This window comes from Hippopotamus amphibius, chromosome 3 (assembly GCF_030028045.1).
Source record: "Hippopotamus amphibius kiboko isolate mHipAmp2 chromosome 3, mHipAmp2.hap2, whole genome shotgun sequence".
Taxonomy (NCBI): domain Eukaryota; kingdom Metazoa; phylum Chordata; class Mammalia; order Artiodactyla; family Hippopotamidae; genus Hippopotamus; species Hippopotamus amphibius.
Window position 1 is genome coordinate 20,385,589 of NC_080188.1, and position 23,995 is coordinate 20,409,583.

The 23,995-nt window shown below is 41.3% G+C and overlaps 1 protein-coding gene across 11 annotated transcripts in view; it reads right to left on the reverse strand.

Annotated features, from left to right (window-relative positions):
• The window catches only part of APBB2 (amyloid beta precursor protein binding family B member 2), a 360,089-nt gene that overhangs the window by 294,129 nt on the left and 41,965 nt on the right, over nt 1–23,995 (reverse strand). The gene's annotated exons all lie outside the window — the stretch shown is intronic.

Genomic DNA, 23,995 nt, shown 5'->3' on the forward strand with positions numbered 1-23,995 from the left:
TAGGAACCCGAACAGAAAATTAACTTGCTCAATATGTTTAAAAAAAGTAAAATGAAACCCAGATTTAATCTCAATCAAATACAAAAACATTTCAGGACTTCAAAGGGCACCACCAAAAGACACATAAGGGAAAGGCCATAAAAAATTCCAATGTGGTTCAGGATTTAGAATGTATTTTCAATGCAAAGTGAATAGTGTAACAGAAAATTTTATAGGCTAAATAATCCAAAGGGGAAACTAATCACTTTCATTTCCTAAAAGAGGAAAATGGTATAGAAAAACCAATATTCAAGTGAGCCATAAATATTATCAAATGTATAATACAGTCAGACAAAAGGAATCACTTAACTACCCTACTTCATGCCAAACCTGTGGCCTGGCCCACACTAGCTGCTATGCTTCAGCTTGAAGAATCAAGGCATCCAGAAAAATTGTTAAAATAACTTCGGTTTACTGATATTGCAGCTAGCAATTTAGAAACAGAAAACTCAAATAGGGAATCTTATAAAAGTAATTAGTGAACAATTAAGAACTAATAGATTGGACTTCCCTGGTGGCCCAGTGGTTAAGTATCCACCTGCCAATACAGGGGACATGGTTCAATCCCTGGTCTGCGAAGATTCCACATGGCACGGAACAACTAAGCCTGCGAGCCACAACTACTGAGCCCGTGTGCTGCAACTACTGAAGCCCTCTCGCCTAGAGCCCGTGCTCCGCAACAAGAGAAGGCACTGCACTGAGAAGCCCTCACACTGCAATGAAGAGTAGCCCCCACTCGCCACAAGTAGAGAAAGCCCACACGCAGCAGCAAAGGCCCAACACAGCCAAAATTAAATTAATTAATTAGTTTTAAAAAAGAACTAATAGATTAAGAAGTCTGTAAATTATATTAATAGTTATGACAACATCAATATATGCCAAATATTAAAAGCCTATATTCAAGAGGGAATGAGACATATGTTATTTTCAGATACTAGGTCCACAATTCTACTTCTGTAAGTCAAAGCAGACCCCATCACAAGTGTGCCGAACATAATATTACATTAATCTCCACCTTCATTTGAAACCTCTGTTGCAAAAATCATTTCAAAAGGAAAACGGCAGGAAAAAAGCAAGATATCAAGTTATGTACCTGTGGTATAATCCCAGCTTTGCTCTACAAACTGAGTGTATATAAAGACTCCGAATTATAAACAACAATAGCTATTTCTGGTTCACGGAATTAGAAATATTTGTGTTTACATCTTAGCATTTTCCAAGTTTTCTACAATTAATACATATTGTTTGTAGAATTAGAATATTTTTAAATACAGTTTTTCTTATTAAACAGTATGGGAACGCAAATCAGAAACGGGATATCAATATACTATATTAGCCTGATCTGTGGGTTTCCTCTTATCTGAACAATAAGAGCTAAAATTAAAAAGTCTCTTTACCTGAACTCTGTAATTCTTCACTTAGAAGTTGAAAACGCAAGTGTCCAATAACACTCCCAGGGCTGAACAACTACTTTTCCAGAAACAAGAAATCTTTGTTATTCTGCAAACTTGTCACAAAGAAACAAGACCATAGTTACTCCTCTCCCCTAACAAATGCATCCAAACTTCTCTATCACTAGCCATGCCATACAACTGTCACTTAATTTAAAAGAGTGCCTCCTGGTGTTACTGATGATTTCACAGGAGCAGAGCTCCTACTGAACACTGTCACACCCCATTTCTGATACTCCTGGCGTCTCAGAAAACACACAACACAACAGTGGAATCTTAACACTGGGGTACCTGGCAGTCCATCATTCTAAGAAGCCAACCTCCTCGGTTTACAAGTGAGGACACTGTCATCCAGACAGGTCAAATGTCTCCCCTAAGGCCACACAGCTGGTGGGGCAGGGATGAGAGTCCAGATAGCCTGGCTCCACTATGACCAAGTGCTCTTTCCACCACCACAACATCTCAGCATGCACCCCTCGAAATACAAGTTTGTATGAACCACAAGCACATGTTAAATTCATATCAGCAAAACCAGTAGAACAAGACAGAAATTTATTCCATCAAAAATGAAATGCATGCAAGAAAAACAACAGAGACTCAAAGGCTGGCTAAAATAGATGAGGCTCTGCCCAGAACCCATTCCGTTGGAGAAACAATGGTCGCAGTGTGCTTGGGCAGCAGGTGTCTCGAACAGAAACCGCTTGTCATGCTGAAAGCTTTCTGGTCCTAGTACTTGCCCTGCTGATGACAACACAGTCCCACTGCTCAAAGAAGGACAAGAGGTTTTCAACAAGAGAAAACGACACTGGTACCTGTGAGCCACCTGTAAGAGAGGAGGGATGTATGCTCTCCCCAGTGTCGGAAGTAAGTGATCTACTAAATGATCAGGCAACAAGTCTGTGCCTCTTCCTTCCAAAACAACTCAAGTTTTGTTCCTTTTGGTTTTTTTTTTTTTTACTTTATTATTTATTTATTGGCTTCGTTGGGTCTTCGATGCTGTACATGCGCTTTCTCTAGTTGTGGAGAGCAGGGGCTACTCTTCATTGTGGTGCACAGGCTCCTCATGGCAGTGGCTTCTCTCACTGTGGAGCATGGACTCTAGGTGCATGGGCTTCAGTAGTTGCGGCACGCAGGCTCAATGGTTGTGGTGCACAGACTTAGTTGCTCCACGGCATGTGGAATCTTCCTGGAGCAGGGATTGAACCCGTGTCCCCTGCATTGGCAGGCGGATTAAAGTCCAAAACGACTCAAGTTTTAGGGAAGAGATATTACTGATTTCAAAAATTAAGAAACAGAGTGGGGATCATTTTGTACAGTACAGAAACAGTGAATCACTATGTTGTGTACCTGGAAGTAACAGTGTTGTAGGTCAGTTACACTTCAATGAAAGAAACAAAGAGAGAGAAAGGAGGAAAGAGAGAAAGAGGAAGAGAGAGAGAGAGAGAGAGGAAGAGTGGGCGGGGGAGGGACAGAAAGATAAGAAAAGAAAAGCGAAGAAAAGAAGAGAATCACTAAGAACTAAAAGAAAATAATCCTAATGCTTCTTATCTTATACCTGCCACAAGCTGCGGGTGAGCAGGACGTTTTTCCTCTAAGTGATGTATGGAAACTCTGCTCACCTTCGCGTCTTTCTCAGGATTTACCTACAATGTGCATGCCACACCAGTCAGAAACCTAGGAACCCCCAAAATGTGAACAGCCTGACGAGCAAGGGGGAAGAGAGGACAGATGGCAGTGACAAACTCAGAAACACTCCCTAAAAAGCCTTCATTGAGTTCCCTCCCATCACCCCTTGCCTCCTCTGCAGCAGGACCACGAAGGCAGGAGCTGTGAAGCGGCTGATAAAAAACCGCATCCAGGGATGATGTGAGCTCCCTTTGTGAGCGTCAGGACCAACACAATGGCTCCGTCCCACCTCATCTCAGGAGTCAGGCACCCGGCAAAAGAGCAAACACGTATTTTTTCCATCCCAAACTACTCCCGAGGTCCCCGCCATCTATTTCCATGGCTGGATCCTGGAAGAGAGATAATACCGACCGTTTATCCATTCCTTTCTGTGCCTCAAATCTGATGCTAAAGGTTAATGTCCACAGAGAGCCAAAGGAATCAGATTCTTGTTGCTATTTCACAAAGAAATCAAAGCTTGGTGGTGAGTGTTGTTCAAGGAACTCTTTAACGTCATTTGTAAGGCAAAGACAGTAAGTTTAAATTCACCGTCTGGTAGAATGAACTCTGACCTGCTAATCAACTTGGCCATAATCTTGCCGAAGTCATCAAATTACCTTTAGTCTCAATAGCGACTAAACAGAAGTTAGAATTAGATCAGGTGCACTGATTCTGAAATTCTTTCTCACTTGGAACCGTGGCTGTGTGTTGGTTTTTTAGCTCCAGTGAATGCCTTTGGCAAAACCTACCTCCGATACTGCCACCATCTAAGAATCTTAAGTGTATGGCCAGCATTTTTTTCCCCCATTTTAACATCAAAGGGAAAGTTTCTCCTTCTTGAGCCTGATTCCAGAAATATCAGCCAAGCCAATTCAATACTTCTGAAGTTTTTCTTTCAAAATGATCAGGCCAGAATGTGTCAGAGAACATTCCCCTCACAGCACTGGAAATTTGATTTTAAAAACTTAGATTGGGAGTACTGATAATGTCACATCTTAAAATGTTTGGGAGAGGACAGTATAAGTTATTTAAAATAATGAGGGCTGGGTTTTGTTTTAAATTACTTTATCACCGGCAAGTGAAAAAAATCTATTATAAATAAGAGAAACTAACACCCGACAAAGTTTGTGGAGACATTATGACAATCTGGAAAAGGTTTCAACGTAGTAATGTCCTCTGTCATGCTCTCAAGTAAAGGGGGGGGGGGGGGGGCAGTTGATGCTTTCTAGTGTTTAAAAGGCTAATCTGGAAAGAACAAGGAACAAAGAAATCAGCAGACATAGAGGTTGTGGTCCCAGCTCTGCTACTTATGACCCAAGGCTTCCTGGGATAACTAATTTACGCTCTTTAACCTTTGTTCTATCATTTGTAAAACTGGGATGATATTATCAGTCAGCTTCACGGGATTGTCAACCAATGAAACCAAATATAAAGGCATTACAGACATTTTTTAAGCACGATGTATTCATTCAACAAATATTTACTAAGAAAATACAAAGCTACCAGATACAGCATGAGCAAGAGATACAGCCGTGAACAAGAGACCCAATCCCTTTCCGCAAGGACCTAAGTGAAGGGACGCAGTGTGGTTTGTGAGAGGAAACGGCGGGCAATGGGAACACGCAGGCAGCCTCTAATCAATACCAGACAAGTATCAGGTATTGTGACCTTCACAAGCCCTTGAGGAGATTTCTCGGTGAGAAGTGGGCGATGTGGTTTTTAGTTTGGGTTGGTTCATTGTTATCTCATTCACTTAGTACATTTTTATTTTTAAAATAAATGTGCCAGGCACTATTCTAGGTGCTGGGGATTTAGCACTGAACAAAATTTCTTCCCTAATGAAGCTGTCATTTCCTCATCCAAATGAAATGCAAAATACATGAACTTAAACAGATTTCCGGAGCAAGGCTACTTCTGCGGCAATACAGTGATTTCTTTTTCACCAAAATATTCACACACAAAAGTTAAAAGGATATTTTAATTAATCTAATTACGGTAAACATTTTATTTCTTAAATCTCCTAGGCTAAGGCTTCCCTGGTGGCGCAGTGGTTGGAAACCCGCCTGCCAATGCAGGGGACAGAGGTTCGATCCCTGGGCCGGGAGGATCCCACATGCCGCGGAGCAACTGGGCCCGTGCTCCACAACTGCTAAGCCTGCACTCTGGGGCCTGCGAGCCACAACTATTGAGCCCACGTGCTGCAGCTGCTGAGGCCCATGTGCTGCAGCTGCTGAGGCCCGCGTGCCTAGAGCCCGTGCTCCGCAACGAGAGGCCACCACAATGAGAAACCCGCACACCCCAACAAAGAGTACCCCCCGTTCACAACTAGAGAAAGCCCGTGTGCAGTAACCCAACACAGCTAAAAATTTAAAATAAATAAATAATAAAAATAATCTTTAAAAAAAAAATCTCCTAGGCTACATTTATACAATATACCAACTGTCTTCATATGAAAGGCACTTTTAGGTCTGAGGGATTACGATTTGTGTGTTTTGGCATGGACAACACTCCCCCCACATCTTTCCCCCTCCCAAGGAAAAAGAACATATGCTGGAATCCATCCAAACACAACCTCAGTTTTAACATGGGGAATATCAGTTATTTTAGAACCATTTCCTGTAGTCATTTTTTTTAAAGGATAAAAAAAGTTGAATTATTTATTTTAGAAACTAACCTGAAGTTCAATTTTAACATGCTAAATGTCTGCCTTTACAAAGTTTCTTTTAAAAATCTATTTTAAAGAGGTGGGGGTTGCTGAGAACGAGGCTGTCCAGGAGATAAGTCAACCCAACTGTCTAAAAATTCAAAATGAGATGGGAGGGAGGTGGATGAGGAAAGGAGGAGAAAGGGAAAGGAAGGTACAGGAGTGAAGAGTCACACAATGGTCTCTAGGATTAAAAACCTAAAAGCTCACATACTCAACAAATACCAAGAGCCAATGTTCAAAATACTGTATAGCAAAGAAGAAAGTAAATATGCAGGCTAAAAAATGACCAAAATGCTACTCAGCCCAAGAGCAAGGGTTCCTATACCTGAGGTTCCTACCAAAAGATACAAAGTCCAAAGCCCAGGTGCTCTGATACACTAGGTCTGGGGTAGTGTTCACGAATCTTTATTTTTCTAACTGGCCCCCAAATGACACTGATACACATTATTCCCACAGCTGAGAACCACTGATTTACTGTATTTCCTTACTGAAAAAAGCACTGGAATGTTTTTATTATAATAATGAATAAGTCTTTTGGTAAGTGCTTTCCATTTATCTTCACATCCATCCTGAAGTAGGAACTATTATTATGCCTATTTTTAAATGCGGAAACTTGAGGCATGAAGAGGTCAAATAACTTGACTTATGTTACATAGCTTTTAAATCAAGAACCTGGGATTTTTGCCCAAGGCTTATCTGCCCCATATTTTCTTAGCACTCTGATCTGGTAAACTTTAGCAAGCTAAATGTTTTCCACTCTCTAGTCTAAGGACTTTATGTGATTAATCATCTTAATAATATATCATAGGCAGGACTTCCCTGGTGCAGTGGTTAAGAATCCGCCTGCCAATGCAGGGGACGTGGGTTCGATCCCTGGTCTGGGAAGATCCCACATGCCGCGGAGCAACTAAGCCCATGCACCACAACTACTGACCCTGTGCTCTAGAGCCCGCAAGCCACAACTATTGAGCCCACATGCCACAACTACTGAAACGTAGGCGTGCCTAGAGCCCGTGCTCCACAACAAGAGAAGCCACAGCAATGAGAAGCCCGCGCACCAAAACAAAGAGTAGCCCTGCTTGCCGCAACTAGAGAAAGCCCGAGCACAGCAACAGACTCAATGCAGCCAATAAATAAATAAATTTATTTTAAAAAAATACATATATATACCAGTAGGCATTAATACAGAACTTAAATCCCAAAATTCAGTAATAAACTGTATATGCTGGGATAATGTCGGAAAAATCATATATAAAGTGTGGTCTACTCAGAGCATTAGGGAGGTGTCTGGTCAGGTCTGCAGTTATTTTAGTTGCCTTTCATTCCAATTTAAGATCAGTAAAAGTATGCTTCTGATCTTAGGCAGCATATGCTCCTTCACCAACATTAAACCTTTACTTAGAAAAAAGCTGGACAGAGTAGAATCGGACTCACTAGGAATTACTGCCAAGGGCTCCACAGCTTCTCATAATTTCATGATTTTGTTAGTGTTACTCCATCCATCTGCCCAGGGCGCCCCACCCTACCACGCTGATGTGCCAACTATTCGTCCTTTGAGTCCCAGCCCAAATACTACCTTCTTCGTGAAGCCTTCTCAGACGCTCTGGCAGAAATAATCACTGATACCTTTGTGATTTTCAGTGCTTCTCCTACCACATAGGGCAGGCTGCTGCTTATTCGGGAATACATACGTCTTATCTTAACAGAGTCCTTGCAGCATCTCACCTCCTCACCCTTTGTTCTCAGGTGGCCTGAGTTCTTTCTGGTTCTTCCACACCTCTCTGGAAGTTCTTTCTCTCCTTCTTAGGCTCCTTCCTATATGACCATTAGAATATCACTGGTGTTCACCAAGGCTGCATCCTGACTCTCCTCACACGTCATACAAACTTTCTGGGTGACTTCAACCATGTCACCAAGTCCAGCTACCAGAATAGTCTGATGACTCCCATCCACCCATCCGATACATCACCCATTCATTCATCAAACATGCACTGAGACATACTCTATGTCAAGTATGCACCATGCTTTCTCTCCAGGCCAGACCTCTCTCCTGACTGTTCTATGTCCAGCCTACTTGGGTCACAACTCCTCGTCCATTCATGCTCTAACTCCATACCACATCCATTCTAAGAGGCACATTTCTTCCATTTCACACAGGTAATACTGAGATGTATCTTACAAAAACGGCATCTTAAAAATTTCCAACAATGTTTTCTTAAACTCTTATACACACACTGTAAAGGTGGCTCTTATAAGCAGTGGCAACTTAAAACCAGCGACCTGCAGAGACTATCTCAGTGTATTTCCCTTTCATTATTCCACCACAGTGCCGTCCAAGAGAACTTTCTTCGACAATGGAAAAGTGCCATATTTGTGTTGTCCACCTGTCCACATGTGCCTTGCAATGTGGCTAAAATGACTAAAAAAAACTACATTTTTATTTGTATTAAATTGGTAAACTTGTAGATAAAATTATCATCCCTTTCTGCATCTCAGACTTTCCTTCTGGAATCACTTTCTTCTTCATGCAGTACATCCTTTAAGAAGTTTCTTACTAAAGGTCTGCTGTGGTAAGGCTTAATTTTTTTGGCAAGTATATTTTGCCTTTTTCCTGAATGACAGTTTTGCTGGTATACAATCAATGATACTTCCCTTTAGCATTTTGAAAATATTTTTCCAGCTTCCATTATTGCTCTTGAGAAATCAGCTGTCAGTCTATTATTCCCTTGATAAACAATCTATCTTTCCTTTCTGGGTATTTTGAAGATCATCTTTCTTATTTTGGTGTATTTAAGCTTTCCTATGTCTAGATGTGGGTTTCTCTTTATTTATCTTTATTGGTATATGCTTTGCTTCCCCCCTTATCATGTGCATAAAAATTACTCGGATTTAAGGAATGCTGGTCATTTACATCCTTCATGACCTCTCTCTGGAAAGTATTTGTACACTAGATTCTCAAATATTACTTGCCTCTATTTTCTCTATCATTTTTCTGGGACTCTGAACAGACCTCATCAGAGCCTTTATGGTCTTCAAATACACCTTCATGTTTTTCTTTTTACTTCTATGTTACATTCTGGTTATTTTCTTCAAATCTTTTTTTCTAGTTCATTAATTGCTTCTTTAGCTGTTCCTAATCTAATTTACTGAGTTTTTATTTCAACAGTTACAATTTTTCCCCTTAGGCTTTGTTCTTGTTTGCTTTGGTTTTTTTTTTTTTTTCCCTAAATCTGTCTGGTCAGTATTTTTCCAACAACAACAAAACACCTAGATTTATGTTGCCCTTGTACACATACCCCCTTTATTGAGATATAATTGACAGACAGCACTGTATTAATTGAAGGCGTACAGCATAATTTGATCTATGTATATATTGTAAAATGATTCCACAGTAAGATTAATTAACATCAACTGCCTCACATAGTTATGATTTTTTTCTTATGATGAGAACTTTGAATATCTACTCTCAGAGCAACTTTCAAATATACAATCCAGGTTTGTTCCTTATAGTCAGCATGCTGCACAGTATCTACCCAGAACTCATTTTCCTGTAACTGGAAGTTTGTATCTTGACCATGTTCACCCACTTCCTCCATCCCCCACCCCTCACAACAACTAATCCGTTCTGTTCCTATGAGTTTGGGTTTTTTTTAGATTCCACGTATATGTGAGATCATACAGTGTTTGTCTTTCTCTGACTTATTTCACTTAGCATAATGCCTGCAAGATCCATCCATGTTGTCACAAATGGCAGAATTTCCTTCTTTTTTATGGCTGAATAATATGCCTGGTCATTTCTTTTTTCTTTTAATATTTACTTATTTGGCTGCACCAGGTCTCAGTTGCAGCACTTAGGATCCTCACCGTGGCTCTCGGAATCTTTAGTTGCAGCATGGGAACTCTTAGTTGCAGCATGTGGGATCAAACCTGGGCCCCCTGTATTGGGAGCATTGAGTCTTAGCCACTGGACCACCAGGGAAGTCCCCGTTTGTTTTTTTTAATTGTAGTTGATTTACAATGTTGTGTTAGTTTCAGGTACACAGCAAAGTGATTCAGTTATACATATATATGTATATATCTATATTCTTTTTTTTCAATTCTTTTCCATTATTGTGTACTACAAGATACTGAATATAGTTCCCTGCGCTATACAGTAAATCTGTGTCATTTATTTTATAAATGATAGTGTGCATCCCTTACTCCCAATTTATCCCTCCCCCACCCCCCTTCCCCAAGCCTGGTCAATTTTATCTCATGCTCTCTGCACTTATTTGTGATTATATATTTTATTTCTTAAAGCATCTCAAAATGGTTACTTTATATTCTGTAGCAGATAATTTTAATATCTAAAGTCCTCAGAGTTAAGTCTATTGCTCTTTGTTTGTTTCTGATAACTCTCACTCCTGGTGGCTTGTTTTCTAGTAGGGTTAGAAATCTTTAATCCTGGATTCTTATTTGGTTGATCTTAGGAGAATCCTAAGGTCTAAAGTAGGGATGCCTTCCTCCAGAAAGGATTTGCATTTGCTTCTGCCAACAGCCAATGGGCACCATCTACCTGGGCTACTTTAGCTCCTTTCACAGGTCCTAATGGAATGCAAGCTCTTCTAACAAGGCCACTCACCCAAGGCTTAGTCTCCAACCACGTTGGTGAAGGCAACCCATCTTTTGTGTTTGTTTGCACAGAAAGCTCCCAGCTTGGGTTTAACTTACTAACTGGTGGTTAGTTGAGACTTTCGAGGTGTCTTAGTTCCTGTGATCCCAAAAGTACATTAAAAAATGTTTTAACCAGATTACAATGCTTTAGCGAGGAAGCATGTTTGAGAATGCAGTCCACCACACTGCTAGAAACCTAAGTCTCAGACTAATCATTTTCTCTCAAAACCTACTTTTCCACCTTTATTTCCATATTTTGCTGAATGACAACATTCACTCTCACCCAAATCTGAAACCCAGTATAGCAGGTACCAATGACCCTACTCTTTCCTCCACTACCCACCCCAATGCAACAAGGCAACCAAGTCCCAACTTATTGCTTGATCAAAAGTGGGTTTGCTTTTATGTTTCTAACCATCATGGCACCTAGTAGTATAAATTTAATCATCAAGGACAAGGAAGAAAAATAAATGAAGCTAAATTAAAACCAAAATCACACATTCCAGCCAAATGAAGGTGCTTTATATGAAGAAAGGTTTGAATATAGGGAAGTGGAAGGAGAAATGACCTGGGACTTTGGCTGTCAGAACCATGATCACATTTCCAAGGACAGGTTGAATTTCAGTCCAAAAAATTATCTGTCATGATAAATTGATGTTAATTTGAATGTTGGTTTTGCTTGAATTTACTCCATAAATTTGTCATTGTTTTATAGTTACATAAGAGCTGGAAGCATAAGGAGTTTATACCTAGTTTTATGTTCAGGCATATTTAAGCTACTTCATAATAAAAATATTTATGTCAGTACTGGGAATTTGCAAGAAATTTTTCCTTTAAATAAAGAGGTACATAAATTACTGAGAATTAAGGAACACTGGTCTTTATATACTTCACCACCTTTGATACATTCATCATTCTCTCCATAAATGGAGAGAAATAGAATACAACACAACCAGCAAGAAACTATTTACTAAACTCCAGTTTCTCCCCCAAGTCTCCAGCTGTTTGAAGCAGCTCAATAATGATGAATCTTTTAAGGCAGACGCTTTGTTTCTTTCCTCCAACAGTGGCAGTTTCTAATAGATAAGAAATATGTTTCTCATCTGTAGACAGCCCAGCTCCTACCACCACGCATTCCTACTAGAATATATACAATGGCACAAACGTATCTGGCAACAGTAGAGCAAATGCAATGCGTCAAACAAAGACCAGTCCTTGCTTTAAGGAAGTCCCTTTCCTGGTTGGGTTTCAATAACCGGGAACCAGAGTAAGTACAGCATTGTTGTTCTGAATGAATACAAGAAACTCCCAATCATTTCTTTTTAACTTCTATATTCTTATTCTTTATGAATTGATGAACTGTAGTTCCTTCAACCTCTAGACATTTCATTTTAAAAGTCCCCTTCTGAGAAAAAAACTCTCTCCAACACACTGGTCCATGTGTCAACATCTTGTATTTCTCTTCCCACAGAGTCTGACTCTGTCAGAAGCAGCAGGGAGGTCACAGCATATCCACGAAATCCTTACTTGACAGAGGAGCACACCAGAGCCCAGAATGCTGAAAGGCTTCCCCAGGGTCCCATGGCTGAGGGGCACAGACCAGAACCCGGTTCTACCCAGTCCTGCCACCCAATCCAAGTCTGTGAGTCACGTGATTCATTTCAGATGTAGTTTGAACTAGGACTTCAAATTGATGCCTCTGGTCATCATTAAACTTTTTTTTTTAAGTCAAGTAATTTGATATTTTGCTAATAAAACTTGAGGATATCCAGTGTACGAAACAGCTCATGTGTCAATAAAAATCTAATGAAAGTTTCTAAAATTTTAAACCCTAATTCTAGGATTCTTACTTGAAAGTGTTCTGTTGTCATTTTTGCTTTCGTTTTTGATTTTTAATCAGAGCACATTAACTCCGTGGGGGGGCAGAGGAATGAGATCACCTTTTTACTCAGAGAAACAGAACAGTCTACTGATAGTTTTAAAATAACATAGTGACCACATGTAACGCTAATTCAGCAATTCTCAAATTCAGATCTAGGGTGGGGCACAAGAACATGCATATTTAACATGACATATTATATTGTTGATGGCCTGAATGTGAAACACTGATCTATTCAATTTTCTAAAAACTAAAACTAATTTTGGAACTATTTCTATGGAGTCAAGAAAGCAAGACAAAGAAAGGAAGGAGGAGAAGGGAAGAAGAGTAAGACAGAATCCCAAAACACACCACACAGACAGACAGACGCGATGTTACCCTTCAAGCATGTGGGAAAGGGGTTTTCATGGAACAGCATTCCTAAACTCTGGCCTAATAAATTATGTTGAGAGCGATTGCTAAGAATTTAAAAAACCAACTCAAAGCATAAATGGTGCTATTACCCAAAGAACAGGTGAAATCACAAACTAGTACACAGTGTGGCAGATTTCAGGCCCTCAAGAAATATTTGTTTAATTAAGAAGCAACTCCAGCTCTAGCTAGAAATCTATTTAACCACTGAAGAGAAATCATAATTAATATGATCACATCTAATTTTTCCCCCTGTGTTTGTTTCCTCAGGGCATCTGTAATGACTGACGTGGAAATGGAACCAAAAGTATTATTATAATAATAACATTTGTTGGAAAGCTCATCCTATATTTTCATAGCTCATACACTGATAGATATGGTTTTATGAATTCTTCTCAGGCTTTTTCAAAGAAATCTAAACTATTAAAATTACATTATCCACCTGAAACCAAGTAATACTGGCAAGCAAAACCTACTAGAAAGGACAAGTGGAAGAAAAGAAAAGGGGAGGAATACGAATACAATTGAGGGGGAAGTCAGGAATTAATTGTAGCTAAAAACACAAACTGCTCCTTCATGGTCCAGATCCTATATCATTGTAAAGAAAGAGGGGAAGAAATCCCCAAAAGCCATTGTTCTGAAGGAAACTTCCAGAGCTCCTGAGGACACTGAATCACCCTATGCTCTCTAAACACATCACCAGTCCAGCTTCATTTGTCCATCCATCCATTCATTCATTCTTTTTTCCTTTTTTCATTTCAGGATAACATTTAGCAGTGTTTATTTTATTGGCTTTATCCAAAAGTAAATCCTGATGTTATATTAGGAAAAGAAATTTTCAACTGCAAATTAATGCCTGCTGTGAAGCTGAGTGCACAGTTTTACAAAAGTATTCAACATAAGTTAAGTTCACAGGCTTTGGAGTCTTGAGAGAAATGGGTTCAAATCCTGATTGCATCACTTATTATCTGTGTGACCTTGAGACTGGTGCATCATTTAACTTTCTGAGCCTGTTTCCTCCTCTATGAAACAGGGGCCATTTTCGGTTATGACATCCACCTCCTGGATGGCGTGGGGAGGAGAGCCAGCGTCCTAAAGGACCTTGGCACCATGCCCAGCTCACAGCAAGTGGCTGTTTTCATCGTTCTTTCACACCTGCTGCATCGGCATCAGGGCTCCACAACTTCCTGTTTGGGCAGGTCAGTCTACAAGTATTCCCCAGACTATCAAACACTCTGTTCCAAGCTGCAACAGCTCCCGCATGAAAGCCCTCCTCAAATGACCATCTAACACCAGGCTTGTGAAAGCCGCGAGCCTGCAGGCCCTAGAGAACTATGTTATGCTCTGAGTGAAGACGAAATGAAAGCCACTCTCCTCAGGCTTCCTCAAAGGATCAGCCACCCTCGAAGAGCGCTTCATCTAGCATTTTAGCCATAGTGAAAGAAGCCAAAGAAATGACCCCCAAATTTTCACTCCTGGAGCAAGCTAACCTTTATTGAATAGCAAGTGGGAGAGTGGAAGCATGTAAATCTTGTAAATCTGCTCTACTGCCCTCATCCCAGGGCACACAACTACTCTAATGTATGAATCCTCTTGAAATCTGAACCAGGCCAGCATATACCAACAAATAACACAGGGTCAGTAGAGAAAGAAGCTGCTGGTTCTTACCAAATTTCCCTAGCCCTTAGGCAACAACAACGCTCTCCAGAGCCCATTTCCAAGGCAATTCTTTCTGGAGGAGGACAGCACGAGAGACAAGGGCACTGACTGCAAGGCCAGGTTGCCAGGGCTCAAATCCTGGCTCCATCCCACCCTGGTTGTGTGACCTTGGGCATGTCATGCAGGAGGGGCACAATGACAGCATGTAGCTCGTAGGGCTGCTGTGAGAACTGAATGGATGATCATCACTCTGGATTGTCTAAAGCCGCAGCTCTTCAGAGGCCGGCATCAGGAGCACCTAGGAAGCTTTTCCAAGAGGTACGTGTCTAGGCAGTAGGTCTGGTTTACAGAACGTGTATTTTGACAAAGCAATGTTATTCTTCTGCCCACCTAGAGGTGAGACACACTGGCTGAAAGCAAGTCCCAACTCTACCAGACCAGCCTTTCCTGGCAGGATGGGGCTGGTTCAGGGTGTTTCGAGGCTACCACTGCCCACAAAAATGCCTCTGCAACCTGCGTGCTGCTGCCTGAAATTCCTTTAGCACGAGCTTTCCACTGCACAACTCAGAAACACGTTTAAACCAGAAAAGGAACCAACATTGGGTGAGCATCTACAGTGTGTCAGGCCCTTTATGTCTATGTCCCGCTCCTCAAGATCATCCCACAGCACAGCTCCTACACAAAGGAGGAAACGGAGGAGCAGAGAGGTTCTGTAGTAGAGCAGGTATGTCTACTCACTGCACCACACCACCTCCTGGCCTATCATCTGTGCTCAGGAGCCCTGGACATGGTTCTAAATCAAGGACGATGAAAGTGGACTGAAGGAGGAGCTCGAGACACACACCCCACCCCACCCCCAGGGCCCCTCAGGTGGTACTGACCCAAGAATAAGTTGGAGTATTAAAGGTGTAGAATGGAGTCTTCCACTCACCCCTTGCCTCCTCCTCCAGGAGAGGATTTTAGCAGATTTCAAGCTGACCAAGCCTTGATGCTACATCTATAAATAAAATTTATTAGGGACTTCCCTGGTGGTCCAATAGCTAAGACCCCACACGCCCAGTGTAGGGGACCTGGGTTCAATTGCTGTTCAGGGAACTAGATCCTGCATGCCATAACGAAAGATTCTGTGTGCCACAACGAAAGATTCTGTGTGCCGCAACTAAGACCCAGCGCAGCCAAAAATAAATAAATATATTTTTTAAAGAATCTATTAGCCTTAAATCTTTCCCTCTCCCTCTCTCCCTTTCTTTTTTCTATGCAAAAGGGAAGGAATAGATGACATAATGGAAATAGACAGATAAAAATGGAAAAAATGACCTGAGGTAGAAAATAATCTACCTCAAAATAAAACCCCAAAAAACAAAAAACTACTATACTATGAAGCTCAATAAGATCACAATATCCATAGTAACATTAGCTAATATTTATTAAATTTAATCAGTACCAAGAACACATCATCTCCTGACAACCCCTAGAGATTTCCATTTCTCAGATGAGAAAACTGAGGTAGGAAAAGGTTAAAAATAACTTCTCCAAAGACCCACCATTTGTGAATGGAAATTCAAACCAGGATAAAAATCTAGCCTTCTCAACTCTTAAATCTAGTATGTTATTTTCTCTGTGAAATCGCTATGTGATCTGTCAAGTCTTATAGAGTTATTACTTTCCCTGTTCTTAGGAATTTTCCATGAGCTGTAAAGTGCCTCAAAGCTGCAGAAAAAGCAAAGGGATGTGGATAATCTATAAACTGGAATCTCATCCCTGGAATAAATAAGAGAAGCTTGTAAACCTACTTTCAGCTTGATGAACAGAAAATAAATAGAAGCATCCAAAGAAAATGAAGGCAATGAAGAAATAACATTAAGGAGGAAAGCAATAGGCTTAAGGGCAAAAAAAAAAAAAAAAAAAAAAAAAAAGAAAAGAAAAGAAACCCAAAGTCACAGGATACTGCTTTGTGGGTGCTGGAGAAACAATGCGATTTATCAGGAAACATCAAGCCCGGAAAACAAGGATGGGAAGGCAATTCAGATAACTGTCAAGCAGTGATGTAGGGCCCGGGGCAAGCTGGCCTTAAGGAGCAGGCAGGGGCCTCCCAGGTGCTGCTGGCCTGGGTCGGGAGGACAAGGGTCTGAGATCATCAGGCCTGAGAAAGGAAGTGACGGAATCTGTGCTGCTTAAGCAATTAGTCAGAGTGCCCAAGAACACCACGCTTCCTCCCATCTCCCTGACCTGCAAATGCTAGGGCAATCCAGACTTCCCTTCTCAACACAGTGGATGATTTTTTTTAAAATACTAGATAGATCAGAGAGACAGAGAGAATTTCTCTCGCCACACGGCACCCTCGTCATCAATGAGGATGCCAAAGGAGACTTCCGGAAGCTGAACGCAGTCACAGAAATAACCAGCGGCCCCAGGGTCCGGATTCCAGAGGTGGTTCCTCTAACTATGCCCTCTCGGCCAAATCCCTCCCTAGCTCAGCCCAATCAGCAGCCAAGGGGCAGGCAGGGCAGACAGGATAACCTCTAAGAGGCAATTCTGGTCACTAGCTCCCTTCCCAGGTTACCCTGTTCTGCCTCTCGCATCGCACAGGCTCTAGTGAGCTCTCCACTTGTCCTTCTAACCCCGAGAGAGAGGAGAGAAGGAAGAAACTGAGTATAAAAAATGCACGTAAGCCTCAACGAGCCTATAAGAAGTAGAAATCCAAAATATAGGCAGAACTACTGGAGCCAATGAAAATATCTGCCATTTATTGAGCCATTATTATGTGCCAGGCACCGTTCAAAGTACACCGCGTGTACTGGCTCATTTAATCCTCACAATAACTCTCTAAGGAAGGTAGGTTAAGTCCCCTGCCCGGGGGGGACACAGCCTGTAGTTAAGCGGGGACTGGAACCTGGCTTCCAGAGCCTGAGCTCTTCTTAATCACTACACATGCAGCATCAACTTGGGGATAAGACTTCCCAGCTAATGACAGGATGCTGCTTTGCTCTTTGCCTGAAATTCCATCAACTCAAACTGACAATGAGTATTACGGGATGCTGCCAGTTTCCCCGGGGAAGAGGAGGCGATGAGTTTGGAAGTAGCAGCTGGCAAATGCACAGCGTGAGTGAAACCATGCCCTTCACAGACACAGCTCCCTGATTCCAGGCTCTCTCTCCTCGAGCGCAGGCCCAAAGTCTCTCTCAAAAGAGCAGCATTCCAGGTGACTGGTGGCAATGAGGACCCACCCAGTGAACTCATGCACTCAGGAGAGTCTGTGACGCCCAGAAGCGTTGAATGGGTGACTCCAAGTCATACAGGTACTTGGAGAGCGACCCAGGGCCAGAACCTGAGCTGCCCAAGTGCCAATTTCACGTCCTTTCCATTCTTTAAAAACAAGATTCATGTCTTATCCCTTATTTATTATGGAAACTTTCAAACACATAAAAAAGTAGAAAGAATGAATGAATCCCCATACACCCATGATCCAGCTTCAACAATGATTAACTCACGCCCAACCTAGCTTGCTCTCCATAACCACATATTCCCTCCCCCTCCCCCACTCCCGCCAACTCCAGGTTGTCTGAAGGTAAATCCCGGGCATCACATCCATTCATCCACAAATATTTCAGTGTGTATCTCTTACAAATAAGGATGCTCTAAAGCATAAACACACGAATATTATCATGCCTACAAAAATGAATCATGACTTAACACCAGTTATCTGATCACTGCTCATATTTCCCCAGTTGTCTTATGTTTTTTAGAGTTTGTTTGAATCAATGCAAATAAAGTGTATACATTGCAACTGGTTGATAAATTTCATAAGTCTCTTTCAACCTCTCAGTCCCCTATTCATCGCTGTCTCTCTTTTTTCTAACAATCTATTCGCTGAGGAAACAAGGTCAATTGTTCTGTAGGGTTTCCCATCGTCTGGATTTTGCTGAGCTTTCTCTTCACCTCCCTCAGTGCCCTGCACTGTACCTTATACAAAGGAAGCATGCCTGGGCTCACCCACAGGCATTCATATTCATTTTCATATTTTCACTCTCTCCCTCCCTCCTTCCCTCCTCCTCCCTGTCTTAAAAGAATAAATTTCATGTAACTGTTGATTCAGTTCAGCAACTCACTACTGAGTGCTGATAAGGCAAGGCTGATGGAATACCAAGGTGAATAAGACAAGATTCTCATCTCTGAGAAGACACAATCCCATGAGGGTGATAAAGGCCATAATGTCAATTCATGGGGGACAGACAAGAACTATCTGAGAAGGCTCTAGAAGAACTTCCAGGATGTGGTGGGACCTAAGCTACCCTTTGAAAAAGATGGTTGGGGCCCATTTGGAGCAAAGGGCAATATGACATAGAGGATAACCTGGGCAAGGTTAGGAAGGTGGGAATGTTTCTGGTACGTAAACTGACAGCAGCACTGGTGGAGAAAAGATTTTACGGGAAAAGAGTTTGGTACGGAAAGCTCCTGAGTATCTGCTGGGGATTTGAGAACCATCGAGCATGTGTGATGAGGGGATAGCACTAGATCTGTATTAGACAGAGTCAGCCGCAGCCCTGAGACTCTATTAGAGGCCAGGAATCCAGTTTGGGTTCCGATAATCCAGCTAACAGGGCCCTGAGCTAGGCCAATGGGAAAGACCAAAAAGAAAAGGAAGTGACATGATTTGTCAACTGAATACCTGGGGCCAGAAGGGCAGGAAAAGTAGAAGATGAAAAGCTGATTTGAGAAAACAAAAACAATTTTCTTAAGGAAAACAAATTATTTCCATAATACTTCAAGTAACACTTTTAGAGCTTTGTATTAAAACCCACACCAATATAAACATTCTCTAATGTTTCGAAGACAGGGATCATAGAAGGAAGAAAATTAACTCTAAAGATAAGTCCTAACAGGCTCTATATTTATTTTATCTAGGGATAAAATGCAAGCAAGTGTTTAAATCACAACCTCAATCTCTGAACTCTCAACTGATTTTGAATGTAGACACAAATCATGATCAGTAGTTCAGGGTTACAAATTTCCAAGACACTGACACAGGGCACAGGAGAAGGCTCCTTTGACTTAGAGACGATCTCAAGACACATAATTTCCCTTTATCTAATTAGAGAACACAATAAATTCTCCTAGTACCAGACAGCACAAACCCAATTAAGTGCTTAAAAGATACTTTCTGTGATGATAAATCTCTTTTAAAAAACAAGCCAAAAAACCTTATTTTTTATATAGATTGCCTGAAAAAGGAAAACAATAATATCACTTCTCATGTTAACTTCTAAATAACTAAAAGAGCTATTTTATCCCCTGGATTTCAAATCCTATATCACACTAGCTTTAATGTAAGCACAAAGAGTAAACTCCAGGTATTTTTAGAACCAATGGAAAGTTATAACTTAGAAGCTGATTTCCTTTCACTTAGGAATATTCCTAAATGATCCCTTAAAACATGCCTATTTTTTAGAGGACTACATTAAATTCAGGCGTTTAAGTACATATCAAAGTTAACATAATGCCCACCTTCTGGGCGTAGCTCTGGATTTTCATTTTTCAAGTTTTATTTTACAAAGGATTTTAAGTGGGTTTATTTTCCCTTCAGCCCCATTTTCAGAAAGTTTCACCATCAGAGTAATAAACCACTTCCCTAAACCATTAAATCTTGAATACTTCCCTCGCAAAGAAATCAAGTATTTTGTATTTTACTTGACCATTTGCTATGTCTGCAATACACGCACACAGAGAAAGACAGTTTGAGATGTGGAATCCAAAGAACCTCGGGTGTGTGAGTTTCAGCCGTGCAGCGTTGGTAAATCACTTACCTATTTCCTCACTGTACACTAGGGTCACATCGGCACCTGTCTCTCAGGAACGCTGAAGAACTCTCTCTGATTCTCCGATGCCAGCTGGGTGTCCTACAATTCAACTTTGACCCCAGAGGGAGCATCAGACGCACAGGTTTAAGGGCTCACTCCTACAAGACTGTCCTCACTCCAGATGCCGATGACAAGCACCAGGGTCCCAGGTCACCTGTATTTCTATCTGACTCAGCCCCCCCCCTCAGGTTCACAAGAGCAGCTCACAGAACTCAGGAAAACACTTTAATTTAGTGGTTTGTCACAAAGAACACAACTCAGGGACAGCCAAGTGGAAGGGCTGCACAGGACAAGTCTGAGGGGAGGGAGTGCACAGAGCTTCTATGCCCTGTCTGGGTGCACCACCCTCCCGGTACCACAATGTGTTCACCAACCCAGTCGTTTGGGGGTCTTCCATAGGTTTCATTGCCTAAACATGACTAAGTCATTGGCCACTGGTGAACTCCATCTCCAGTCCCTCTTTATTCCCCCCCTACCCCCAGGTCCAGGGCGGGGCTGAAAGCTCAACCGTCTAGCCATGGCTTGGTGTTTCGGATGCCCGGCCCTCATCCTGAAGCTACCCAGCAGTGCCCTCCCACCCCCTGGCCAGGAGTCATCTCATTAGTATACAAAAGACACTCTGATCACTCAGGGACTCCAGCGGTTCTAGGAGCTCTGTGCCAGCAACCTGGGACAAAGACCCAACATTTATTCTTGTTACACCATATACGGAACATAAATATGGGGTTGGCCAAAAACGTTCATCTGGGCTTCCCGAACGGACTTTCTGGCCGACCCAATACAAACAGTGGCTGTCGGTGTTTTTATTAACACCACACAGCAGTCAGCTTTGCAGGTGCCTGCGCAGCACCGAATGGCAAACACATGGTTCAACTGAGACTTTCCCCACCCCCACCCTTATCTTCCTTCTAACAGTCAGGGGCTCAAGAATGGACAAATAAGATGGACAAGGAGCCAATGGCATTCCCCTGATCACAGGGAAGGGCTCTGAACGGATCTCATCAGTATGAACCTCAACACTTTTGAACGACAGTTAGGAAAACTCCTTCCCTAGATGTGAACAAGGATACACATCATTCTAGAAGCGACTGGCAGCCATTTTACCACCTTGAAAAAAACACATTGAAAGAGCTGGCAGAAGAGACCAATCCCAAAGCAGCACTTCTCAACAGCCTGTAACGGTCTCTAACAAGGTCAGGACAGAAACAAGCATGTTTAGAAACATCTATAGCAACCTGGCAGAAAAATTTTACATCTGTTGAATTTAACTTTAAAAATATGGCATACATTTGTCTTTTCAAATTTCATCTCTCTACTACATTTTTCTTTTTTCTTGAATACAAATTCATTTGTATTTGTATCGTATTTTATAAAAGTACTAATCTGCATTCGTTTAGAATTTTTTCTTAAAAAAGTTCCTTTCCTCAGATAGCTTGAGAAGCACTGGCCTAAAGACCTGAGCAATGAGACAACAGCCTTGATCAAACCATACTTAAACCCGATGCGTCATCTCTACTTTTTAGTTCAGTGAGCTAACAGATACTCTTTACTCTTTAAGTCTATCTGAGTTGAATTTTCTGCCATTTACAATAGAATCTATTCTACCTAATACTGGAAACTGATTACCAAAGTATGGTAGAAGAAGGGACAAAGATGGAGGTAGGATACAGCACAGGCAAAGGTACCAAGAATTCCAATCATTACATAAAACTCTACATGAAACTGAAGAAGAAAATATCCAATCAAAGATGTATATTCTGGGACTTTCTAGGTGGCACAGTGGTTAAGAATCCGCCTGCCAATGCAGGGGACATGGGTTCAAGCCCTGCTCCAGGAAGATTCCCACATGCCACGGAGCAACTAAGCCCATGCGCCACAACTATTGAGCCTGTGCTCTAGAGCCCATGAGTCACAACTATTGAGCCCCTGTGCCGCTACTACTGAAGCCCACGTGCCTAGAGCCCATGCTCCGCAATGAGAAGCCACTGCAATAACCAGCCCGAGTACTGCAACAAAGAGTAGCCCCTGTTCTTCACAACTAGAGAAAGCCCATGTGTAGCAATGAAGACCCAACATAGCCAATAAACAAATTAAATAAATAAATTTTTTTAAAAGATGTATATTCAGATAAAGGCTTTCAGAGCCCTGCAATTAAATGGCCGCCCTGATGGCTTTCCTTCCTTAAAACAATGAACCCATGCAAACATTTCATTGTTTCACTCCTTTTGGCAACTGTCAATTTTGAGCCAAATGAATTATTTTCAAGCAAATATCACACACAGTAGGGAGTGATTTTGGTTTCCTAAATTGTTGCCAAAGCTTTGCATACTGAAGCTTCCAAAAAAAGGAGAACTGGAAAAATGACAATTTAGAGGTGGGAAAGAAACATGAGTTATTTCAAAGCAGCAGCCTGTGATACAGTGAAATCTTTCTTCTAAAGTGCCTCCATCTAACATTTTCCAAGCTGCAATCATTTCAACTGCTGGCTTTCACTGTATTTATGCTAAAATTTAGCTGATTTATTTTAATAGTACTTTACCAGGGTGAAAGGCCAAAAACGGATACAGAGGAAAAAAAAAAAAAGGAAAAGAAACTACTACTGTAGGTTTTAAAGATAAAACTAGAAATGGAAGGAATTAGGAAAGAAGAATGAACTTTGTTAAGAAAACTGTTGACTAGCTATATTTCTTTTACTAATCTAAAACAACCCTAAAACAGAATGAGGTTACTCTCAGTTAGAAGCCCATGTATAATACATGAGGTGAGTAGATTATGGGCAGGGGCCGGAGTACCGGAGTACCGACCCTAAATAATCAGTTCAAGGCCAGGGAACTCCTAAATCCCTTAACAAGATGCTATAGTCTCTGGTGAGCGAGGCAGTTAGGAAGGAGAACAGTAGCCTCCTCCAAAGCTTCCCTCACTGTGGGTGGGATCCAGGGACATTTTCTCTAGGAGTCTGAGATCTAGAAACTTTCTATTTCTTTTTTCTTTTGATGTTTTTAAAAATTAATATATAATAATATAAGCATACTTTATGCCATTCACATGCCAACCTTCTTACAGTCAAGTAATCTCAGTTCCTACAATTGCATTTATAAGCATGCTGGTACCAAGATCATTCAAAATGACAGCATTTAACTCTTTTTAGTGTTTCTCACGCTGCAGTGCACACCCCCAGACATGCCCTTAGAAGTCCACGTTATCTCAAGTTTCAGACACTTGAGCCTAGTTAATTCTATCATATCCCTTTGGAAGGAAGAACAAGTAAATTACTTTATAGTTAAAAACAGGGGAGTGATATGAGGCCCGGAGATCACTTCCATAATATTCTTAACAAAAATGCGTAACCTTCATTCAGTCATGAAAAAATAGCCAACAAACCCCAAATGACAGGCATTCTACAAAATAACCGGCCAATACTCTCCAGAGCGTCCAGATTATGAAAGACAAAGAAAGGGTGAGACATTGTTCCACATTAAGACGACTAAGGCACTATGACAACTGAATGTTACATGTAATCCTGGATTGGATCCTAGACCAAAAAAGAATATTAATGGGACATTAACTGGCAAAATTTGAATAAGGTCCTTGGATAATAACATTAAATCAATGTTTAGTCACTGATTTTTGATCACTGTACAGTGATTGTGTAAGACATTTACATACAAAAAAT